We start from the raw sequence: 25,297 nt of genomic DNA, 5'->3' as shown, positions 1-25,297 counted from the left end.
AGATTGTTGTGGCTACCAAGCCGAGTTCTAGTGTATGCCTTAATTTTAAAAGAAAATTTTTAGTTCATCAGGAAACCAAGTCTTTATTAAAATTCTCTTAGGCCCAAGAAAGAAGTTGTAGTGGGATTTTATTTGCATTTTTGTTTTCTTGTAAAGACAATTGTGCGTTTGAGACCAGGTTGTAGGCACCAGTATCCAGATAATTCACTGCTGCAAGGGTCTAAAATGAGTGTGACATGGACCTGGAAAAGGCAATCAGAGGGATAAGAGAGCAGAATGACTCTGTTGGGAGACAGGAGCAGAATAAACAGATGGACAGACTTCTTCTCTTTAGACACTTCTAGCTCAGTAGTTCTGAGGTAGATACTGGCTGCTGAGTGAGATCTGCAGGATGAAGATGAGGCTGTAGTCTGGTGACTATAATGAATATATTAAAAGGTCAACAGAAGATGTAGCAAGACAGAAAACCAGGTCTTTTGATGCCACAGCTTCCTACATGCTCTTCCCAGCTGTTCATCCTTCTTTATTTCATTTCCTCACCCTGTGGTTTACAGAGGGGAAAAAAACAGAAAAACATCTTGGCCAATGGTGTATGGCCATTCAGAAACAGCAGCCATCAGGGTCACCCCGAGTACTTGTTGACTCGCAATAGCAGATGGCATGTTCTCCCTCCCACCCGCCGCGAGCGTGCAGGCCAGCAGCACGCTCGGTGCAGAGCTGCCTAGGTGCGGCAGGCACTGCCCCAACCAGGAGAACAGCATTGCTTGCCCTTTTGCGATATTTTTCTGCAATGCTCACAGCTGACATTTGAACATATTTTGGAGGGTGTGCTGCAGCCACACCTAAGACTTTGCCCACAGGCCTGTTGCCTCTCTGACCCGGGAGCCTTCCTGGGAGCCAGGCGGAGGGCTGCTCTCCCTGCTCAGTACATGCACGTCCAGTGCATCTCTGTGCCAGTGATTTATGAGGCTCTTTGCTTAGTGTCAGTGTCCCGTGAGCAAGCTGGGGAGTGTATTGATGACTGGAGGCGGAAGGGATGGCTTGTGAACACACTGAGGAGGTACCTTGCTTTTACATCAAGAGCAAAAGACTTTACTTCAACCAGTCCTGCATGCTTTCCTTGCACAGTGCCTGCACACTCATACTTTTGCATGCAAGATTAGAGCTTCTAGGCTTCTGCCTTCTGTCCAGTTTATGTCTTTCTTGAAAAAAAACAATTGTTGGCACATTCAGCTTCCCATTGGCCCAGCCAGCTTCCACAGGTGGAGAATGCAGGTTGGGTTAGCACTGACTGACTGAGAGCTAGCTACCTTCTCAGCTGTGCAACGGAGTTTGCCAGAGACTGGGATTAGGTGAATGAATATCTATGAGGTGCAACAGTTGTATTTTCCAGTCACTGATGTAATGGTAAGTGTATGTTAGAAGGTAGCACAGAACTATTACCACTTGCAACAAATACCTGTGAGGGGGGTAGGAAAAAAAAAGAAAAGTGAAGAATTGATGCACATCTGTGTGCATTTTTGGGCCTGAAAGTGAGCAGTCTCTAGAGTCTTTGATCCACATCTTAGCATTCTGCTGAAGAAGTCTAAGCTAGTCTGATCAAAAAAAAAGCAGTGTGAAGAGGGACCAGTTACTATTTGCATTGTGCCATGTGAGGTTGTCTCCTAGACCTTGATATGCTCTTAATATACTGAAAATAGCCTAAGGGCCAGCTTTATCACTGGGATTGCATACACTGAATTGAAAGCATTTTGCGGCCATCAAAATCTCCTTTTAATAGTACATTTAAGTTTTGGCTCATCTTCTCCTTTATGCCCTCTGTTGAGGCATACAGAGTGAGTTAGCATAGCACAACAGAGCTGAAATCCTAGCAGATGCTGGTAGAGTCTGTGGTTCGTGCTGGGGTGGATCATTCAGGAGAACCTGGATCAGACAAAGCGTGCTGGCCTTGCTGTCCAACTCCGACAGAAATCAGGCATCTGGGACAAAGTGTGTAACCTACTACTGGCCCCCACTTTGCACCCTGCTCTTCCCACCTCAGAGACTTTAGACTGATGCACTTATTTACACATCAAAAATTGTGCTATTGGGCAGCCATCTTGGCTGAAGCAACCATTCTCCCAGCCTGAGTAACCCATTACTGTATTTTGTCAGGTTGGTTTTCGGCTGGCTCATGTTTCTCGGCCATGCAACCATATGAGCTCTCTGGTTGCAGCCAGGGAGGAGAGACCCATGCGTGGGGGCCATCCAAGTAAAACCACAGGAGGAGCCCACATGTCCTCAGCATCATCACTACTGCAAAGCCCAGGAAATACCTGCTCTTTTAGTGCTCAGGCTGCTGAAGTCCACTCACAGAAAAGAACAGTTTTCCTTAATTCTTTCTGATTTTTTCTGCTCCTTAATATCATTAATTGATTTTCTTTCACTGTGGCTGAGGGCCTGAATTACCAAGTTCCCTCTGAGCCTGAAGGCATAGGATGCTTCTGAAGTCTTGAGGCTGTATAATTAGTGAACTATATGGGGAGATGAAGCCCAGTTAAACTATCAGCCACTAATGGAAATTTGCAGCGGGGCCGTGCCAATCCTGCAGCATGCGAAGCAGAAAGGCCATTAAAAGAAGTCCAGACTTGCTGAGGAGAGGTATGTCTTGTGCTTAATGCATCGAAGGGGGGATTCAGGAGACAGAAGCCAAATTCCCACTTTCCCAAATTCTGTGCCGCAGCCTTGTGGCCTGCCCTTAGGGTTGCCACTTACTATCTGAGCAAAGTTTCTGTGTGTCTGTGCAAAACTGATTTTTCTTAGAAAGGCAAGATGTCTGACACAACTGAGCCCTGCTTCTGTTAGCTGCCATCAATATAAAGTATCACACTTAAAGTGGATGGCTGAGTATTTACCATTGAGTAAGACTGTTTCTTGGGAAAATCCACAATGTGGAAGTATTTGGGGCTCGTTGACTTGCTGCTATGCTAATGTTAATTTTCATTTTTCATTTTTTGTGTCACTCCATTTGTGTGAAAATCTGCATCTTTACATTTCCCGTGATAGTGTGGTCCAGACTGAGTTAATATAAAGCTCTGTGGAGAAACAACAGGACAGACTAGTGTTAAAAGGAAGGGAAGCAGAGGTGATTCAAAGTTTAGAGAGCCTTAGAGAAAGTTTACTGTCTCCCGTTGCTCTCCGTTCAACAGAGTTGGCCCATCTAAAACCAACACTGGCTAGCAGCAGTGGGAATCCTTTTCAATCACCATTAGCAACACTTTTATTTCCATCATACTTGACCACAGCAGGCTGCATCCCAGTGAAGAGCATTCCTTTCAGAAAGCCAGCAGACATTCAAGTGCAACGGATTTACTGTGTGAAAATGGCATTTTTAGGGGCTTCTGAAAATGTTTAAATGAATGCTCTTTTTTTATTCTTTCTCACAGCTTGATTCTCAGCTTAGAAAGCCCTTCTTGCTAAACAATTTTAGAGTTTCCTCCAGGAGCTTAGAAGTTAGGTTAACGTTTGCAATATAAATGTTCTGTTGCTGCTGTGAAATTACACATTTCTTAAGGCCTGTATATTGGCAAAACGAATGTTTGTAGCTATTTTGTTCAGGGTGAATGAATTGGGGTTACTGATGCATATTTTTCAGTCGACAAAAGAATTCTGCACAGTCTTTTAGTTTTGATGAAACTGTGCAGTAATGTTTGCAAAGTTTTCTTGCTCTGACTAGCAAGACAGCCTTCCATAATACAGCCCGATGTCAGCTGAAAAAAGCCAAAAAGAAAAATCTCCCCCCAGTTTGGCCCTATTCCTAAAACTTTCCATATCTCATTAATCAGGAGACTGGTTTCAGGTCAGAAGGAGGGAGCCAGTGAAGGGACATAAACTGAAAGCTTATATGTTGGAGAGAACAAATAGGAATAAAGTCAGTCTCCATTAAAAATCGTAGCTAAAGCAGAGTTACAAGGAGCTGGATAAATTCAACTCGCAATGCAATGGAGTGGTAGAACTTCCCTTCACTCTGCAGATCAGATTAAAGTGGCTCTGGGTTTGGTTCCTTCCCTGTGCAGAAATGCCTGGGCTTATGCCAGTTCTGACTGGAATCAAAGGGAATCTCTTTTCTGCAGTGAATTATGTGATGGGCAATTATGTGCAAATAACTGTAAAAGTATGGGTTTTGTCAAGTTCCCATAAAGTCCCTGTTTATATTAACAAACTTTTACTGTCTTCCTTCCTGCGGCTGGAGATTTCAGGAGCAGCTTATGAACTTTGTGCCCCTCATAATTTTTGTTTTCTGATCCCAGTTTTGGGGGGTATTGCTGAACCAACAGCTGCTCCCACAATGGGATTCCCACACCATGATTCCACATGCCCCTCCCTACCCAACCTGTAATTGTGTCCCAGGTTAATCCCACCTCACTAAATTAATAGCCCAGTCAACAATCTTTTACAGTTACCAGAGAGAAATGAGCATATTTAGGAAGCTTTTCAGCCCACCTATGGGATGAATCATCTCCTAAAGAGGTTGTAGCCCGTTGTTAATTATGGAGCCTGGGTGAGTCATCCCCTAACCGAGGTGCCCCAGGTGAGATGGGGTGAATCCAGGCCTGCAGTGCTCTTGCCCGAAGCCCTCCTGGACATGCAAAACCGTGCCCACAAATTTAGTTTGGGTTAGTGTGGAAAACAGAATGCAAAATGCAGTCCGAAAGCCATGTGCAGTGGAACAGTTTGACATACTCCTGTTATTCTTAGGGAACAAGTGTGTCAACGCTTTGGGAGTTGAGCACATAATTTGAATATTGGGCCTTCTAATTGATCCCAGTCCCAACGAAGACAGACTTGACATTACATACTGCATGATCACTGGCACAGCAGGGGCAGTTAGACAGAGGGGATTGAGTGGTGTGTTCATGAAAGGCCTAATGGAAATCAAAGATAAAATGTTGCCTCCAGGAAATTATGCTCCCCCACACATGTGGTCTGTTCTTTCTTAGACCAAGAATATAGGGAATATTTAATAAACTAGATCTTAAGTGAGTATACTCTGTTTCCCACTGCAACTATGTGGTCTCTGTTAAATGCAGTGCTCTATTCTTGATGGGCAAGCAAATTGGTTTCTTTTGTTTTGTTTTGCTGACATTAGCCAAGAGCTTACATTTTCAATTTCCTACAGTAAATTGTGCTTGTCCACTTTTGAATAGTACAGAACAAAGGTGTATAAATGTGTGTGTCGAGGGTGGCAGTGTGGAAGATGGAGTTCAATAGTGCAGGTTCTGCTGGTTTTAATCTAGATTGAGGTGAATATTTACCTGACTGTCAGATATTTTCTTTCCAGAAATCACTGCCCTGCTAACAGTTGTCATGTCCTTGTGCACTCCTAAATTGTAATAATATTCAGTAAAAAGGTATTTGGACTGCAATACTGCATTTAAATGACTGACTCTTTCAAGTGCTCTACAGTCTGTAAGTTAGACCTTCATTATGGATTGACCAATTCAGACTTAAGGTGAGATGTGCTCAACAAACATGTGTTTATCTCGTTTCTGCTGAGTAAAACCATTCTTGTTTTGATGGTATTTCCAGTGTAATCTCTGTTATTAGAATGCAGGTGGGAAAGTGTGTGTATCTCCTATTTTGGCAACAAAATTGGTAGCTGCTGGGTGCTGAGATGATTTGAAAGTGCATCCAATGCAATGTGCACAGTGATCAAACTGGAGCTATTGCTGCTGTATCAGCTGCCAAAGATACGTAGTTAGAGAGTTCATTCAGGGAGAATGGGGAAAATTCATAGTCCCATGACATTAAATTAAGAGAACAGCCAAAGCCCTTGTTATGTATTTCATCTTTTCCATTTCTTTGTATGCATTTTTTCTCCTCCTTTACAACTCTCTGTGTCAGAAAGATTCTTGTTTAAAAGATTTTTTAGGTGTTGGGAACAAAACAGCTGAACTTGTAAGTATGATCCATCCAACCAGCTTCTCCTGCTGTTCTTTCCTTTCAAACCCTCCAAAACCACTCTGAGCTAAATGTTTCATTTTTTAGAAGTGAATCATCAGTCATCACCCTTATAGTAAGGAAAAGAAGATGCTTCTGAACAATAACTATAAAATTTCCTTGCATTCCTTTCAAGACAGTGTCTGTTGCTCTTTCTGTAATAACTGTCCTTTCTCTTCACCTACCCATCATTCTTCCTGTTTGTTTCTTCTTCTCCATCCTCTCTCAAAACACGCTGTCCTCTCTGTCTTCCCTCTTGTATCATATTCCCTGACTTTTATCCTTTCCACCTTGTTTCCATGAACATAGGTCTGGTACCACTGAAATTAATGGACATTTTGGCAATTTCTCTGTGTGTAACAAAGCCAGATGCTGTCTAAGTGCTGCTGCACTTGGACCAGTAGCAAATGTATCAGGTTGCCTATGAAACTCCATCACTCTGGTACTCTACAGCAAAACCAGCACTGCTTTTGTCAGGCTGTTCAGGATGTACATCATTACTAAAGAAGCAGTTGGGCTGTATGGAAAATTAAATCAAACTCCCAAGATGAATTGGTGATTGGCTTCCTCCCAGTTCTGTTCTTCAGGCTGAGATCTTTAGCAGACATATGTTGGAGGAAGGATCAGGGAAGAAGGGAAAAGATTGAGCAAGAGAAAGGGAAGTTTTAAAAGGCCTGAGGCAGCTTAGCTGTCCTCTGCAGCGGTTTCTAGCTGTCTGAAAACCTCTTGGTCTTGGCTACTGAATGAGTACTCACGGTTCCAATTTCTATTTTTTTTTCCTTCTCTCCATAAAAGCATAAAAATCAGTCTGTACTAGTAGAGTACTTTGGCTTTTGGAACAGTCAAAGGTTAAATTGTTGTTTGGAGAACTCTCCAATAAAAAAGCAGGTCACCTGCCTTCTTTCTGCATGGGAGAGCTCTGTTACAAAACCTCTTCTTGAACTGGTGGCCCACACTTCCTTTTTAGTTAAAATAAGATTGTCCATCTAAACCAGACAAGGCAAAGCAACCTGAATCTTGAAAAAAGAAATAGGGATTGGAAAAATATCTATACTTCGTCCTGGGTCCATCCCCTGTAAGCACTGTAGTGATGCATGAGAAAGCCAGTAACCCCAAGCTTTCTCTTGTCAGTAGAAACTGAGAGGTACCTCCAAAGAGCAATTCTGCTAAGCTAAAACCCAAGTCAACCTGTCAAGATACTGTCTCCCTTCGTGGATGATAAAGGAACCAAAAGGCAACTCATTTTCTATTTTTGGCACCTCAAGCAAATGCTTAAATTTGAAAAGTCTAGTATTTTTATACACTTAAGGGATACAGTGTGTATAAATCTGTAGGGATGACAGAGAGGAAAAGGGGTATTAGAACTGGTGACATGGAAAAAGGACCAGCGGATGAATGAGTATATGGGGCAACAGAAAGAGAAAAATAAATGATAGCCAGGAATAGATGAGACCAAGTGATAGGCACTTGGCAAAGTCACCTGTGGTGACAGAGAGGAGGAAATGTGGAACAAATATCCCTGGTTTTAGCCATGTTCGGTACACAGCGGTGACAAGACAGTCACAAGAAAATGTTAGAGGCTGAGAGGTAGGAGTGCTTAGGAGGAAGCAGCCAGGCCATCTCTAGGTGTACTGGAGACTGTGGTAATTGCTTGCATGCAGACCTCTGTTTCTGATAAGCTCAACATATGTGGGACTTTATGTTTAAATGGCCTCATTGGCTGCCATTAATAATTTTCAACAAAACTAGACAAAAATTAAAATAACTTTTCTATGTTAAAAACCCCACCCTAAATAATTTAGTTTTTTCTCTCAGATATATGTGTGGGATCAGCAGGGTCATACCAATCCTTGAAAGGTTAAGAGAATTTGTTTGCTAAGAGACCATTTCTCTCCCATTTGTTTATTGCTTCATCTGACACCTTAAACACTACCCATGTTGCTGAGGATTGTCTATAAATCTTGTACCTTGTACCAAATTAAGACGACCATCTGTTGAAGAAAGCCTGTGTAAGGAGGTTTCCTGGCAGCATTGATGAAACTGCACCTATACTGTCATTTGAAGCCCAACTTTCTCTGAGAAGGGGGCAGGATTGGTTTTCTGTTGAGCAACACATGGCTTCAGTGAATCTGTAATTTCCAAATGTCTGTTGATTGAATTTGTGTATTAATGGTTATAAGGATCTTCCTTCTTAAGCTATAAATCACATTTTATGGTATTAATTCATAGAAAATGATTAAAGCATCCTAAATAGGTAAAGATTTACAGGTTTAATATTAGCTGCTTGACTGGCATCTCCCCTTGATGTTGTAGTGCCAGAAGACTGATTGGAACGAGTTCATTTTTATGGAGTTATTCTTCATTAATAGCCTGTTTCTGATGCCATCAAACATGCACAAGGGACACAGAGACAGTTATTTGTTCTGAATATGAGGAACTGTAGGTTAAATGTTTTCCTTCATTTCAGATTAGTTATAGTACTGTGTACTCTGCCTTAAGCAGCAACTCACTGCTGGGAGATGTGTGAAGCAGGAAAGCAATAAGGTTATGTTCTTCATGACAAGGGTTTCAGAAAAGTCAAGGAGATCCGCTGTGAAAAGTCCGCCTTTGCCTTTTTTTTTCATTTGATTATGTAAATGGTTTCTGTTTCAAAGAATTCACAATCTTTTAAAATAATCTTGCTCGGTATTTGAAGACATGACAGAATAGACATCAGGAAGATTAGTTCAGAAAATGTTTTCCTAGGAAGGCTACAGCAAAGAAACAAAATATTGTGAGAAGTACTTTGTGAGTTAGCACTTGTGTATTGGAGAGCATAGAGGGTAATGTAGAGAAGATGGGAAGGTCCTGGATGGTCAGGAGAATATGGTTGACTTGTGCTGGTATGAAATAAGAAGGTCTTTGTTGAATGACAGGTTGAATTTCAGTCTCTTGGTGCCTGGATGTGCGTAACTTCTGTAGCCCTAAGGTGCCACATTTCTACAGGAAACAAGGCTGTGTTGGCATCTCAGCTTTAACCTCCTGTTAAAAATAAACATTTCTTTAATGCAAAAATATTTCCAGGCTTAATCAAACTCTTTGGGCTAATAACAAACAGAAACTTGGGGATGCCTCCTTTTATTTTGATATAACCATTTTTATTTTCTGGAAGGCACTGTACCTTTTGATCTCCTGAAAATGAAACACTTTTTTGATGTTGTCTAAATCATATGCATCACACTGCTATTCAGTAAACAGTAAGATCTTGATACTACTCACCTCTCACGCCCAAACCTAGTTCATTAGGCCACTTAGGGATGAGGTTCAATCAATTGTTAGGCGTCATTATGGAAGATGGATTAAATCAGTAGTTTCCAAATTGTGATCTACAGATGTGAAGGTCTGCTGAGATTTAGCTGATCTTGAGAATTTTTCGTGCTTTGATTCAGCTATTAAATCATGTTCAAAGAAGTTCACCAGTCAGAAACATATCATCAGCTGATGATATGACTGGCAAAATTTGACAGGAGTCAACACAGTCATCCAGCTCCACTCTGCCTGAAGAACTGTCCCTTTTCCCAGACTTAGTTCAAAATCTCCTTTCTGTGAAAGCCAGCAGCAGTGTCATTGCCACTCTGACATGATGTAGTTACCATTGGGAGGGAAAGAGTCTTTATTTAAGAGATGTGTATGGTATAAGAAGTTGTGGACACTTCTGGCTTTTCCTTCCAAGAAGTTGCTATGAAATTGAATTATGACTACCGCAGGAAAACAGAAGTAGTGTAGTATTAGGATGTTTATATTTTAGAGGTTATCCATGCACAGTGCCTGGAGGATCTCGTGATGAGATGTCACATCAAATAAGAAATCCAATACTCAAATTCAGTTGTCATAAAAAGAATGTTTTGCTTTGACTCAATTCCAGCATTCTGACTCCATTCCAGAAAAATAAAGACTCGGTTTCAGAATTATTTTTATTTTGCTTTGAACACTGTTCACATACACTAAATGAAAAAGAACTTTCATGTTCTGGTTAGAGAAATTAGCTCAAAGAACATTTTAATGCTACTTGCTCTTATTTTTGATTTCATGTTCCAGAAATGTCTGTGATGCTTGCTAAAGATCATAAAACATCATCAGCTTCTCCTTTGCCATGCATAATGAAAGCCAGCATTTCAGCAACACTGGGAAGAAGCTTTATTTACATAGCACCAAAGGAAAATGATATTTTGAAAGACCAACATTAATCATGGACACTACGGCAAATTAGAATGTTTTCACATCAAAACACAATCAAATGTTTTTATTTTAGACAATGAACAGGTTCCTGATTCTGAGAATAACACTGTGCACCACACCAGCAAGACACAAAAGGGCTTCTCCAGCACTGTGCCATTAAACCATTATTGCGTCTATAAGAAGAGCTCAGTTCTGACAATGCTGACTGTGTTTAATGAACCTTGAAGTCAGTGGGACTCTTTCTATGATATCTACCCAGGTCCCTGTCAATAGACCTCTGGGAAAGACATTTTCTTTACCCTGATCAGTAGTCGATTCACGCTGATGCACATCTGAGGCTGAGCAGATAGCTAGGACATTTATGGAGACACTGCTGGTGTCTGTATTCTACTTCATGGACTCAGCAGATCCTCTGCTCCATTGGGACAGGGGTCTGGAAGGAAATCCCCAGTTTTTATCGAAGATAAATGTAGGTTTGGGATTTGGGTGGCTTTTGTGTTTGGTTTTGGGAAGGAGAGAGTGTCTTCTTGTTTTGTTAGAAGAGAATAGACATGGGTTTTCTTTGGATATCTTCTTTGTTATCTCACTGAATTCAGTAGAAAGTCACCTGATGGACCCTCTAGGCCACTAGAATGACCTACTGCTAAATAGATATGATACCTATGACTGATTGTAATTATTCCCTGCTTTCTTCACACATTCATGGAACTCACCTGTTGTCTAAAAATGAGTGGAGCAATGGAAGGGGAGAAACACACCTGCAGACATGAACCAAGGCTGACAAATCTGTAAGAAATTGCTTTGAGTGCACTAGATTATTTAGTAAGCCTAATGCTGTTGTATGGTTTTCCCTTGTTTTTTTTTCTGTGATACTGTTTGATACCACCTAGATTCTTACTTCTTGTCTTTGCTTCTTTGAGAAATGTATTTTTCTTACAGTTTGAATGCAGTTTGCAAAGGTATGTGAGAATCCCAAAGATTTCCCCTGAGACAAGTCAAATGCATGCAGCCTTTTTCGTATAAGTTGATTCCAGTTTTTAATCCATCAGAAGCCGTTTGATGCAAAAGTTGCATCTTCATGCCTTGAAATCCTACATTTCCTTCTCAAGCTGTTTCTTCCACTGTTCCAAAGAGAACACTGCTCCCATGTTACTAACAAAAATAATATAAACCCTTAAATACATTAGTTCTAAAAACAGCTCCGGGGACATCTTCCTGGTGATTCCCTTCTGATGTGATCTGCAGGTATTTACATTAAGAATCTGTGACTGCCTGAAAAAACTGGATCGATATCACAGCATTTCTGCTTCCTGGCCTGTTGTTTTTCATATTCCTAGGGAAATCCCATCCAGCCTAACACTGATCTTTTTGGAACTGACCTTTAATAGTTGCCACCCATCTAATCAAAGCAGGGAAGAAGCTGCCAAGCTCTAGTATTTCCTTGCTTTATTCCTTGAAGAATGTCCTTGCCTCCTCTTTCTTGTATGTTTTCTATACATACGTTTGTGACCAACTCTCTATTCCCCAAGATCATGTTTGCTTGCAGTTAGTTGAGCTTTTGAGTAGATTTAGGCCATTAGTACATAGCTCAATAATCACCACTTTTCCACTTTTCTCCAGCCATTCTTTTGTGATGGGCAAATATATTTGATGACATAATAATGTCCCTTGGCAGATTTGATCTCATTCACGTAATGCGAATGTTTATAGACAATGGACTCAATATGCCAGTTAAAACAGATTTTGATTTTGCTTATCTACAGCCAAAGTTCTTGGCCCCTGGTGCACAACCAAACCATGTGTGAAAAGGTATTCAGCTCTGAATGAGATCACTAACATCTGTTGCTGCACATAACATTTAATCTTCAAACACCATCAACAGCAGCAAAAATCAGGCAGTTCTATATGCAGAAGTGGGGAAACATGGGCACAGTGAGAGCAAGCTTCAATTCCTCTTAATTGCAGCCGTGCCGTGGTTAATTGCATGCAGTGGTGGTCTTGCAGCTACAGTAGCCTGCCCTCGGGAGTCCCTGAGGATTGTACCAAGACAATAAAAAAAAAAAAAAAAGCAAAAACAAAAAACAACTACTTTCTGAGAAGAGCAGCACAAAATGCAGCCACTCCCCACCAATCCCATCCCATCCCCTGGGCAGTTGGGTTATCGCTCAAAGGCGAGGCGCCAAAGGGTGGTAAATGAGACTGGTACTGAAGTAGTCAAGAGTGTTTGTTAACACAGTCTCTGATATGCAAAGATTAGCCTGACCTTTATGGTAAAATTAGCTCATAATCATTTTGGTTGCTCCTGATAGTCTCCAAATGCAATTTTGAACCTCCTCTTCTTCATGATATTCCTAAGAGATAAAATATGATCACAATTTTCCAACTACCCTGAAGAACAGGAAGCCATCCCTTCAGGTGTTTTTTGTATTTGTCATTGAGATACCTTTTGACAAATTTGTATTTCTTCTCCCTTCTCTGTTCCTCAGAGCTATGGTATCTCCTGGATCAGGAGCTGCATAAGGTCTTTCTGCTTTACACAACCTTTCAAAATGTTTGGACCCCACCTTGGAGCTTTTTCAGAAAGCTTGTAAAGAACGCTGCTTCTTGATATATGTGTTTTTTCTCTTTGTGGATGGCAGATGGTCTTGGCTTATTCACAGGCACTGTCCAATGCGTCTGGAGGCTGATGATCTCAGCCATCTGAATCACACCCATGTGTAGTCATGAATTCTTGATAATATTGTTGAAGCCTCACATATTATCTTTACTGCTTTTCTTAATCATAAGGATTCTCCCATCATTCACCAAGTGCTCTCTTAGACGTATATTTGTTGTGCTTCACTGATCTGTGTGTTGAAGATATGCTGTTTTTTAAATACAAGGAAAGAATACAGTGGCAATGGTAATGGGAATAATATGAGAGACTGATGAAATAAAGTAAATTAAAGTTTAATGCTAGCATCGGACGTTAGTTACGACATTTTAGTTCTGTTGTTCTGTCTTCTAGAGCTATAGTTTGGAGTCCTTGATGAAGGAAAGGTTTACTGAATTTTGTTGTACAACATTGTTGTTGCAAATGTACCTGCTGGTCTGGTTTCCAATCTCCTAGACTGCTCTGAATTTTCACTGACTCATAGATTTCATGGAAATTTCATCACAGTCTTGCACAGGCTAAGAATCTGTTCCACTGGAAATGGAAATGGAAATTTGGGTCTTATGTCCTTTCCAGGAGTCACGTTTAAAGAACCTGCACCAAGATTTCCTAAGTGATTTGCATTTGGTACCTGTGGGTATACCCTAACATTCCTTGCAGTGAAACAGATGTTTGTCATATGGTCCTAAACATATAAATCGGCCCGGTCTTTCCAAGTGATTTGTGTGCCAGAGAATTCAATTATGGCTCTGAATGGGCCTGGGCCATTATGCTGTGAGAAGAGCTTACTTAACAGAAATTCTAGAGTGCTTGGCACATTATGTTTACCAGGGTGAGGCGAGCAAGAATGAAATGCAATCCTCGAAAGAGGACTATCGTGCAGATGACTCACTGCGATCAAACACTTTCAGAAAATATGTACTCTAAATATTATGTCTACAACTAATTAACTGTATTTATTGTGAGACCTATAGAAATACAGAAACTGTGATGTTTAGGGAAAATTAAATTAGGTTGTCAAACAAATGCTAGGCTGCCCAGTATTCTTTTTTTTTTTGGGGGGGGGGGGGGGGGGGGAAACAAAACAAAACAAAACCAAAACAAAACAGTAATCTCTTTGCCAAGTAAACTGAAATATGCTAAAATGCAAATGTTGGTGAGTTTCAATAAGGAGATTCAATCTCTGAATGCAAACTTTGTTTTCAAAAATTAAAATGTTAAAAACATCCAGGTTTCAAAGTGAAAAGCAGTATCATATATACACAGTTTTTATTTAATCACAAGCTTTGACATTTTTATGTTAAGTCTTTTCTCCAGATGGTGTATCGAAATATGCCCAATTTACACACAGGGTACTCACACTCAAATAGACACACTTGTAGGACAGCTGACAGATTTAGTTCCAGATGTGACTATATATGTCTATACATATGTGCCTTATAGCAAATATTGATTTTTTTTTTCACTTTTTTGTTACTAATGCCTCAAAATGGTTTGAGTGCACTTGCTTAAGAATTGATATCACTACAAACATGACGGTATATGCTCTTTACTATAAGGAAGGGTGGGTCATGGCTCTGTAATCAAATTCCTGAATGGAAATACTGTGATTTTCAGTGTAGTGGGTGCATGGTCAACAAATAAAATCAAGTGATGCCTCACACTGATAAAATAGGACATGTGTTCTCTGCATAAGTATTTTGATGGTTTGTTTTTGGCATCAAAAACCCAACCCAAAGAGAGTAGAGAGGAGGTGGATGTACACTGTCTTTACAGTGTGTGGGTATCTGAAGGGCCAAATCCTCTACTGGATGACAAAAATGATGCCTTTCCAAGTAGGTCTTAGGAAACGATTTTTCTTCTAAAAGCTACCATTCCTCATACAGTGCTGAGAAAATAGATTGACTAGTCAGGAGATTGGTGACCTTAGGCAAACCAACACTACATATGACAATCCATTTAAACGTTGGATCTTGGAAAAGCTGCTTGAAGACCGGCTTCATCAGCCAGCAGTAGGCTGGCACCCTTTTTTTCTTAACTCTTCAGGATAATGGTCCCTCCCCTTGGCAAGTGAAAACTTGCTCCATGAGCCCCTGTGCCCATGCATCAATTGGAGAGCAGCCCAGGGAAGCATGGCGCTGCTAGCCAGCCAGCGTGGTGGTGTGGATGCATGAGGAGGAAGAACATCTTTCTTCAGCCTGGTCAGGAGGGTGTTAGCGCGGCACTAAGTCTAAGTTCACAGGGAGCCCCGCCAAGTACCTTCTGGCTCCATACGAGAGGAATGGCGTGCAGGAGCCAAGACAGGGAAGCCCTGAGGAAGGGCTGTGGCCAAAGTTAGAAATCAAATCTAGCTCTGAATAGAGCACTTTGCTGACCAAATTTGGATTGCCACCAATTGCTTCTGTTTAATGAGACCCGGTGGAAAGCAGGACCTTACACTATAAACTTCGGAGAGGGGGAGCAGAGTGTCTAGGTCGGTGATTAACCAACTAGAATAATCAGTGTGTAAGAGACACTTTGGGGGATAGCTGTGATTCAGTTTCTGGAAAGAACAAGGTGTCATTTTGGTTTTTTAGGGATGTAAGTTTGTAACTAATTTTTGTCTCTCCTTGCCAGCGTAACGGTTTGAATGTTAATTTAATTTTGCAGAATATCATTTATGTAAATGTAATTAGAAGGGAAACATGATCGGGAGATGCACAGCACCAAAGAAAATTTATTACTCTGAGGGGTATTGCTCTAATCATTCAACTGCAATATTGAGTTTCCCCAGATTTAATCTAAAAGCAATAAATTACAAAAGGCTAATGTCCTGCCCAACAAAAAGCTGTCATGAACCCAAGTTTCTGTGGGGAAAAAATTCAACTTCATTTCAGCAACAGGCTATCCTCGTTTACACATTCCTTTTATGATTTCAGTCAAGTCAAAGTAAAATGAATACAAATGTGAGAGTTCGAACACTTTCGCTGAATATGTATGTGTGTCTGTTGTTGATCGTAATAACCAGCAATCCAAGGCACTGGGACTATGTTATCTTGGGCAGAATTAGGAATGCAGTCCTGCAAAGATACAACTGCAAATTCTTCTCCCCACCTTTGTCATGACCCTGTGATTTAAGGGAAGGCAAACTCGAGTCTGATTAATTCCAGTGTCTGTATGAAAGTCTGTTGCTAATGTGCCATCGTTTTTGTTCTGCCGACAAAATGAATGAGAAGAAACAAGCTGTCTTTTTGCCCATGTTACTGACTGTAACCCACATACTCTAGGGGAAGCGCTGGATGTGTAGGGAAGTTGCCCTGTTGATGCTGCTGGTCTGCATTTACTAAAGGGATACTTTTGGAAATTCGAATGAAAAACAAGCAGATAATCAAATAATAGTGTGTGGTTACTTCTCAAAGCTCTTGAATAGCAGTTCTGCTGTTCAAGGAGCATCTCCCCCTTTGGTAAAATCTTCAATGAAAATTTGTCAGAGAATAAACAACAGCTAGGCAAAATAAAAATTGGTAAATTCCTGCCTAATGTGTCAGCTAAAACACTGTTAAGTGTTGGGGTTTTGTGGTGCAATTTAGTATGAAGGTTGATGCCAGCATTACACTTCTCTAAGAAGTAGAGTAATTAGTACAGGAAATAGGTTTCTTATGTTTTATTTAGGCAAATTCATCTCTGGTTTAACTACACTGTAGTCTGTATTATATTTGTTCTTATTTCCCAGTGTTCCTCTGCACAGTTCTTTATACCATGACCTTTAATTCCCTGTGATTGTCTTTTATTTTAGGTAGGGGCCATAGTTCCTCTCTCAATTTGCTAGTATCAATTATGTTGTAAGCCTGGTTTCTTGGCTCACAGAATGAAACCCATCAGATCTGCAACAAGTTTTTACAAAGTGCACATTGGCAGGTTTACACATTCCCACGCCTGTACATGAGACACGAGGAGAAGCGAGGGGCTGCAGCCTCAAAGGCACGAAAAAACAGAACCAAGAGAGGACTGGGGGAAAATGCGAGGAACGGAGAAAAACAATGTTATTAGAAGCAGGAGAGGAGGGGCTCAACATACGAATTACTCATGTCCTTGTGGAGGAAAGAGAAGTCTTAGGAGGATGGCTGAAAGCAGTAACTAGCAGTTTGGAGAACAAGAGAAAGCGACTGGGATTGTTGGGACATACCAACAAGCTGGTGAGGCTCAGGGCCTGCTGCTGACCAACAAAGTAAAGCCAATTGTTGAAACAGTTGTTGAATTCAAATTGGTATCTTCCTCCTCATTCCAACCAAGATCTGGAGATAGGGTCCAAGGGCTCCTTGTGAATGACTGTGGCCAAGAGCAGAGGATGAGTGTGCACAGGTCTGTGCTGGGGTCCTATGATGTGGTGGCACTGACAAGGAGGCAGCTGCCTCCTCCTCCTTCTCCTCCTCCTGCCTCCTCCTCCTTCTCCTCCTCCTGCCTCCTGTGTGTGTTGCAGAGTTCCTGCATTGGGAACTCTTCTTATAAGGCTGCTTCCATGTGGCAGGCACCCCAACTTCTGTTTCATTTCAGCCAGCCCAAAGTTAAACTGAAAAGAGGAAAAGACGATTGAATAAATTCACAACAAGATACATATTGCATCAGCTTTTGGTCTTTAGGGTACTGGTGTAAAGCTGTTATAGTTGTAATTCTCCACCCACAGGTGTTTGGGGAGGTATAAAGGTGTGCAGCAGAACGTTGGAGTAACTGCTGTGGGTACATTTAATTAAGAGTGAACATCCACAGTACTAATCATCTCATCCTTGATTGTATGCAAGTACAGCACAGATCATGATAACCTGAACAGTAAGCTTCAGGCCTCTACTGTATGATTGCATAGAGGATCTTTTGCAGCCGGGGATAGTTCTGTGACTTTTTGCAGGCAAATCAGCAGAGAATGACAAAACCACAGAGCAGGAAAGGTCTTACCTTAGTGATCAATGGTGTACACAGATTACAAGATGTAGTGCTAAGAGACCTGAGATGTATTTTTAATTTCACAAGATGTAATTGCTCTAGTTGTGAAAGAATGTTTAAGATTTTTTTTCTCTTTGTTTTTGCATAATGCAAGGAGAATTCTGCATCGTGGAAAGTGTTTTTTGCCCAAAATGAAGACTACTGTTCTAAAAATTCGTAAGGCGCATACATGAAGATTTTATTAGTCAAAAGAAGTCTTCCAAGATCTTCATCGTTTATTACAGTTCCCGTGTTTTTCATTCCAATGAGATTTATAATTATAAAGTGGTAATTAAAGAGGCTCCACTCTGTAATTCCATAGGAATTCCACTGTGATCTGACATTAATTAACAACCAATTATAAATTATGATATAACTTTTAAAAACCCACCAGCGTCTGGATCTCTTCTTTCAGTTACAATGAAATGTTAGAAGGACTTTTGCTTTTGTAAGCTGGAGCCCAGTTTCGGATTCATCAGTACTGCCACACGCTATAGGTGTGTTTCCACGATGCAGCAACTACATGGATGGGCAGGTTCAACCTACGAAGGCTTTGAAAAAATTGTTATCCTCATCTTTCATATAAGAGGCATCTATTTCACAGGATTTCAACCTTCTGTCATGTCAACAAGCATGCACACTTTAATGCTTAGATTTTATCTGACTTGTTATGTGAATTAGGGTGATATGATGAATTGCTTGTATGCCTGATGTGAGCTCTCTATGGCAGCTCCTCTCTGGGACCTTCCACAATCCTTTGATCAAACCTCCAAGAGCTCTCCCATGAAGTGCGGCTTCTGGTCTGATCAAAGTTAGGAGTGAAGAGAAGTGTGGCCCTTTTAGTCATCTCCACATCCAGCTTTCATTATAAAGCAACACTGGTCTGAGCACAAAGTTGTTCAGGAAAGTAATAGTGTGGCTTATTTAGCAGCCAACTTTTGTTGACTTTGGAGTCCTCACTGTTTCTCAGGCTTGGTGTGGTTGCATGGATGTACATCATTTATCCTTCCCTTGTATTTTTTTTTGCCATTTTACAATAGGGGAGATCCTCTTATTTAGACTCAGACAAATCCAACAGTCTTGACCAAGAGATAGCCCTGCCTATTGCTTTCTCCCTCGTTAATGTGAATGTACTTGTTCTCCTATAAAATAGATAAGATTTCAGCTGGGAAATTCCCATAAAAATCTCATTCTGTTATGTTACATCTAACTTGTTATCGGGGCATCTGCATATCTTTGCCAGTTAGCCAGCAATGTGTCACTGACAGCAAGGAACAAAATGCAACTTTGACATAGGGAAATGTTATAAACTTGCTAGATCAGATCAGCATCAGCAGTGAGTCAGCCTTCTCATATTGGACCCAGGGAGTATACATGGACTAAACTTGCTGCTTTTACTTGTAACTATCCCTAGAAGGGATTAAGTTTTTAAGATCTGGCTACATGCATTTCAGATATTAGTATGTTCTTTTGGTTCTGTGCCTGAATAAGATTTAGAGGAATTTGGAGAGCAGCTGGATGCTAAAGCTTTAGGAGATCCAGCGTCAAAGAAGGGCTCATAGTAACCAACATCCTGTCAGCAAATCCTAATGTTCTATATTTAACATACTATTAAAATTGTGTTTTGTTATTTTTGTCTACCTTCAACTCAAAAGTTTGGTTTCTGTAAGATTACAGAACAAGGCAAGCTCAGTGAAGGCTATAAAATTTAACTCACTGCTTTCTTTTTTAGCTCACTGTTGATCTGATGGCAGCTGAAAGGGCAAAAGAGAAAGGTAGGTATTATATTTCAAGGGGAGAGTTATAAAAGTCTAAACTGCATCCAAAGTATATTTTACTCCTAATAATGAGAACTGGATGAACAGCATTTAAAAAAAATATGAACCTGCCCCAACTACATTGGTTCAGAACTAACTGATCTAATGCAATTTTCCAAAGAATAATTGATATTATATAATCATAACTGGCAGTTTATGTCATGAAAGTGACACTTGACACTTTCCTGCTAACCAGTTTAACATCATCAATTAAAACATCACTTGTGTAATGACATTTTAGTAACCAGTTTAATATCATAAATTATGACATCATCTTCTTTTATGACATTGGGGTTGAATAAAAGGTTTTCTTTAGAAAAGAGAAAAAGGAAAAAAAAGGAATAAACCTTAACATTGCCCCTCATTTTGTCCCTATAAAAGGTATGTATCTTCTATCCCTCTGGTCACTGTCCCCATTAGGGAAGATCTGAGAGCTGAAAAGCTACAAACAGGGGTGAAATAAACTGTTGAAAAGAGTGTGCTTCGGGTTAGCACAGACAACCTCCCAGTAGACAGTAGTGTCCTTTGCATAACACCAATGGAAATCATCCAGAAATGGAGAAGAAAGTATGGGCATGCTCATGGAACCTGATGAACTCAATTATAGTGCGGTAATATTTACTGAGATGTGGTGTGAAAGTTCAAGATTTCATCATTACCTACTGGTGGGTGTTCTTTTTCTTCATGGTCAGTGTCTTTGAAGTAATCCTTTATATCTTATTCCTCACTGAATGGTCAAATTTGGGTGCCAGAGTCTGGTATTTTGTATCTTAGACTCTTGTGAGCACTGGATTTTATGATGTCTGCTGGTGATTTGAGTCCTAGGTTGGCAAATGACTCCATTTATTTGTATCTATTTAGTCTCATGGAACCAGACAGGAGCCAGACATCAATTGAGCTCAGAGGATTCTTGATTAAACAAAGGTCTCTGCGAATGTATGTCCTTGTAGGATTAACTGCAAGGAGTCAAATATTTTAAATGTGTGTTTTCAGAGATGGCTTTCTAAAGGCACATAGCATCAGCTTCCCTCTCTTCCTCTTAGGATCAATAAAAGTGTTACCAGTGACCACAGCCACAAGCAGAACAAGTCATAACCAAGCATTTTCAAAATTCTTCCTCCAATTTTTCTCTTGAAACTGAATCATTGCTGTATTAAGTTGTGCTGAACTCCACTGGGGCTCTACCCTGAGATAATGCCCAGTGTCTCTTCTGGCGCTTGTGCAGAAACTTAACCTTGTACATGCAGATGGTCCCTTTGAATTCAGTGTGCTTCTCCCATGGACTGCCTTCATATCAGGTCCTGGGTTTGCAAAGTGGGAAAAGAATCCTAGGCAGGAAGTCAAATTCACATTGTAAAAACTGAACAACTGTTGTATATTGTCTGGGGCATAAACATTTCTCTGAATAGTCTGGAATGATTTCCCTTGCTAATTCCCAGACTGTAAATGTGACAGATGGGTGCTGCCTGGCATCTGGGCAACTATTCTGTCCTTGATGAAGTGTCCAGTGCTCAAAAGATGTCCAAATACTGGCAAGAAGGTGATAAGTCAGAAAGTATGATAGCACTTCCTAAATTACAGACAAAATTTTAAGCAAATCCATGTAAATTGACAGTGCATATCTTAGTGGTCTCCCAAGGATACTATGATTTACCTACACTCTTTTCTCAACATTTTTTCAAAAGTTTTTTTCCCCCATGAATATTTATGTCGATGCCTCATTTGCTGACTGAATTTCCACTCTGCTGGAATTATGCTTCCCCATAGTGCACCCAGGAAAGGTGAGCCGTTAGAGGTAAGAAAAAGAGATTCCATGACCTTTAGGAAATAGCAAGTGGCACTAGATAAAACCTATTCTGTAAGGGGTTACTTATGGATTGGTTGGACATAATTACCAAAAAATTATTATCTCTCTGAAACAATTAACTTCAGGTAGATCAGAGTCCAAATCTCCAGAAGCTCTGAACTTTTGCAAATTGGCTTTGCACATTGCCACTCACAGGTGATGAGTAATTCTTAAAATAGGCATGAGTGAAGGATACCACATATTTCTAGTTATGAGTATGGACTTATTTACAGCTGGCATTTTTTTTAAAGTTTAAAGTGAGTTGTAAAAGTTAAGGTGCTAGATTCAATGCTTATAAATGTGTTTCTTTGGTGATAAAGCTTTCACTAAGTGTGTTAGCTATCTGTGCTATCTTATATGCAGACAAGAGATGATTCACACTGTATGTTATAGGTCTTGTGCTTTAAAATTGCATCCTCTATTGACTTATAGCTGAGAAACATAGAAATCAAATCCACAGCTGGTTCTTCTTAAAAGTGAAGTTTTGGCAAAAGCAATGAGGGCTTTAATGCATTACAAAAGTGGACATTTTAAAAAATTGTTTCACTTCCTATTTTCCCTCTACAAAACTCCCTGAAGTTAGGAGTGCTCTTGTGTTTCATCTTGCAGTTTCAGCAGAACACAGCTTTGATTTTGCATGCCTTGCTACTGCCTGTTAAATGCAAATAAGATGGTAGTTCCTGGGGCTACACAGGTTAAATAAACACATAGAATGAAATCTTTCTGGCACAAAGAAGCAATTTATCTAGTGATGGAGCAGTTGTGGTTGGAAATCTCTTCAGTGGAGACATGGGAATGGCTTTGGAAAAGGTGAGGTGGGACAGAAAGATTGAGCAAAACCCTCCTTGCACCAACAAAAGATGTCACTGACATTATTTGAATGAGAAGTGCCGGCCCACTTGAGATCGATGAGAGTCTTACCATTCTTTTCACATAACCTTCCTTTGTAAGTAAAATAAGGGAGAGTTGGCCCATTGGATGTCTGTGAGTAGTTACCTAGTGCATCTCTGCTTTACTCTGGCCTATAAAAGGCTGCTCTTGCTTTTCATCAGCTCCAGCACTCAGGAGCTTAGCGGGGTTATAACACAGAAGAACAGGTAGATGCAAAAGATGCAAAGTGAAAGGAGGACTGCTGCCAGTGGGACACTGCTGATCCCAGAAAGCTGACATCCCAGCACACATTACACATTAGGGTTCGAGAACTCTAAATGGCATAGGGTTATGTGCATTAATTGCATCGTAAAGTAGAGGGGCCCCAAAGGAGGTCTGGTCTCAGCTGTGCTATGGCTGGGACAAACAGTTAATGAGAGATCTTACAATCTCATTAGGCAGGACAGAAGTAGAGAGTATTAATCTCCCATTTTCTGTGTTTGAGACTTGACTTTAAATATGTCCATCATTTGCACAAACAACCTAAGGAGTAGAGGGGAATGGACCTGACTTTTCCCAAGTCCTATTTCCAATTTCAGGGACTGGCTTTTCTTTACTTCCTGTTTACACTAGCGTGAGCTCTGAAACCCCCTGTATTACACAGAAGTCAACAAAGATGTTTAGAATTGGTTATTGTTTCTAGTTTCAACAATTTACATTTTTGACCACTGGAGTGTCATATAGTAAAATGCTAACTGTTCTGTTTCCAATGATCTTCTCTTAATTTTTTAGGTAACTCACTGCTGTCCTTGCACATGTAATAGTGTCCTATACATTATTTGAGAATCTTGGGGATTTCAGATATGGTAAAGGTAAATCAAGAACCAGGTTAAGTGGCATTGCATTTCTGAAGCACAGTGGAGAGAAAGATTTTCTGACCCCACAGGTTTTAAAACCTCTTGTTGGCCATTTATAAGAAATGAGCCAGATGTTGACCCCTCCTTTGCTACCCATTTAGCAAGCTGTAGCCCAGGCTGTGGAACTTGGTGGAAAAATGGGTTCCCTGATATGTGGTAATGCCCCCACATAGGTCTGAGCTCCGCTATTGGAACTGATACAGGCTTTCTGGCATCCCTAGATAAACTCTCATGCCGTTTACAAAAACTGTCAAGGGCTGGCGTTGTCTTTGGAGAAACCTTAGAGATGGAGCATTGGGCTACCACACCATGGGCCAGCCCTGTAGAAACCCACAAGGAGACTACCAAGTTTACAGGCTGTAGGAATGGCTTTATAAGCTCTCTTCCTCATGGGTGTGAGTCACATAGGATTGATCTGGAGGAATCTATTCATTGCTGGGTGGGCTTGTCAATGTAAGGGTCTTTCTTGTCAGCCTCCAAGCAGACTAACACCCTGCAGACGGCTCTGGTTGGAGGCCAGAAGAAAAGAAGAAGGTGCAGTGCCTCCTAGAGCCCATATTGCTGCTTTTGGATTTGCTGCCATTGTTGTCTTGGCTTTGGAACAGCTTTTGCTGGAACTGTTGCCTAGATCCTGATTTGGGCATTGTTTTGTCTTTTCTTGTGTTGTTTTGTCCCAGTTTGTCTTTAAAAATGTCCAGAAATGGAAGAGGCACCACTTTGTCAATTATGTGGAGAGCAGAGAGTTTGTCTCACTCGCTCTTGGTTGGCCTTGAAATTTCCCTTAATTCCTATTATCATTAGATTCTTACTCATATCACCCACTCTGTCTATTCTGCTTAAATGTACTACCTCCAAACATAATAAATCTGAAAAAATGTGCCTATTATTTTTCTTTCTAAATCAAGTCCAAAAAAAATGAACTAGCAATATAGTTCCGCTACAGTAACTGCTGATTTTTCTGCTTAATTTCCCCACGCTACCTCACCTCCCCTTTCTTTGCTATTTCCCTTTGTTTTTCTCCATATCTCCAGGATACATAAACTCCATGTCACTCTCACAGGTCTTCTCAGCTATGCAGCTGCCTGTCAAGGAATAAATGGTGAAATTTCTACCATTGCCCATTCCTTACACTCAGATAAGTGTTAGGGCAAAACACACAAATATGATTTGCTTGCCTGGATTTTACCCATTCCATGAAGAAGTTTGCAATTTAACAGGAATCAACACAAAGCAAACACACTGCCCTCTAACCTAGGAGATTCCTCTAGAACATCTCCCTTGGAAAACACCTGTATCAGGACATTCAAATATAAGGCGATTTGGAAAAATTTAGTTTCACCTAAACTTTGGCTATATAACACATTTACTGGAGAGCAGTTTCCTTTGCAAAAACAGTCTGGAAGTGGAGTGAGATGAAAATCGGTGTTTCTTCTATCCCATCCTTGTCCTACGTAGATTGCTGAGTAACAATACTAATAGAAAAGGAGAAAAGTATTTTGTAGGATCCTGAAAGCTGGAACTTTGTGTGAGCAGGAAAATGAGTTTGAAGAAGGCAGGTCCCATGTCTTTTTGCTTTGCCACATTTAAAGAAGTGCAGGAACTAAAACATACATTGGTGTCAGTATTTACTGTCAATTTTGTCAATATTGTCATATTTATCCTCAATTACAAAAACTGACACATTTTTCAGGTAGTGTTTTCATTAGCGTTATTTTCTTCCTCCAGGTTGAAGCATTTTAGGAAGATTTACGGATCTTACAAGAAAAACAATAAACAAAATCAAACAAGGTAATGTTTACTTTTCTAGCAGCATGCTTTCATAGTCACTGTTGACATTTTTAGTTTTCTGACAATGGAGCTGTTTAGTAAGTCCCTTTAAATTTTTTCCCAGACAGAGCCAAAGTTACCTCCCAAGCAAATTCCTCTTCACAATTACAGTCTGATACTTCATACCTGGTATATCTGTTTCTCAGGACCTGATTATGAGCTAGGGATTATGAACTAGTTATATTTAAGACTGTAATTTGTTTTTAAACGTTCC

The 25,297-nt window shown here is 40.5% G+C and overlaps 1 long non-coding RNA gene across 4 annotated transcripts in view; it reads left to right on the top strand.

Annotated features, from left to right (window-relative positions):
- Nucleotides 1–25,297, top strand: part of LOC116961693 — a 283,521-nt gene that overhangs the window by 254,665 nt on the left and 3,559 nt on the right. For all 4 annotated transcript variants that reach the window (XR_004407097.2, XR_004407095.2, XR_004407093.2 and 1 more), the window contains 2 exons: nt 19,539–19,581; nt 24,982–25,044. This is a non-coding gene — a long non-coding RNA (uncharacterized LOC116961693). The remainder of the gene's footprint in view (nt 1–19,538; nt 19,582–24,981; nt 25,045–25,297) is intronic.

Source organism: Tyto alba, unplaced genomic scaffold, assembly GCF_018691265.1.
Source record: "Tyto alba isolate M040663 unplaced genomic scaffold, T.alba_DEE_v4.0 Super-Scaffold_22, whole genome shotgun sequence".
Classification (NCBI taxonomy): domain Eukaryota; kingdom Metazoa; phylum Chordata; class Aves; order Strigiformes; family Tytonidae; genus Tyto; species Tyto alba.
The sequence above is the reverse complement of the archived record's forward strand: the minus strand, read 5'-3'. Positions and strand labels throughout refer to the sequence as shown.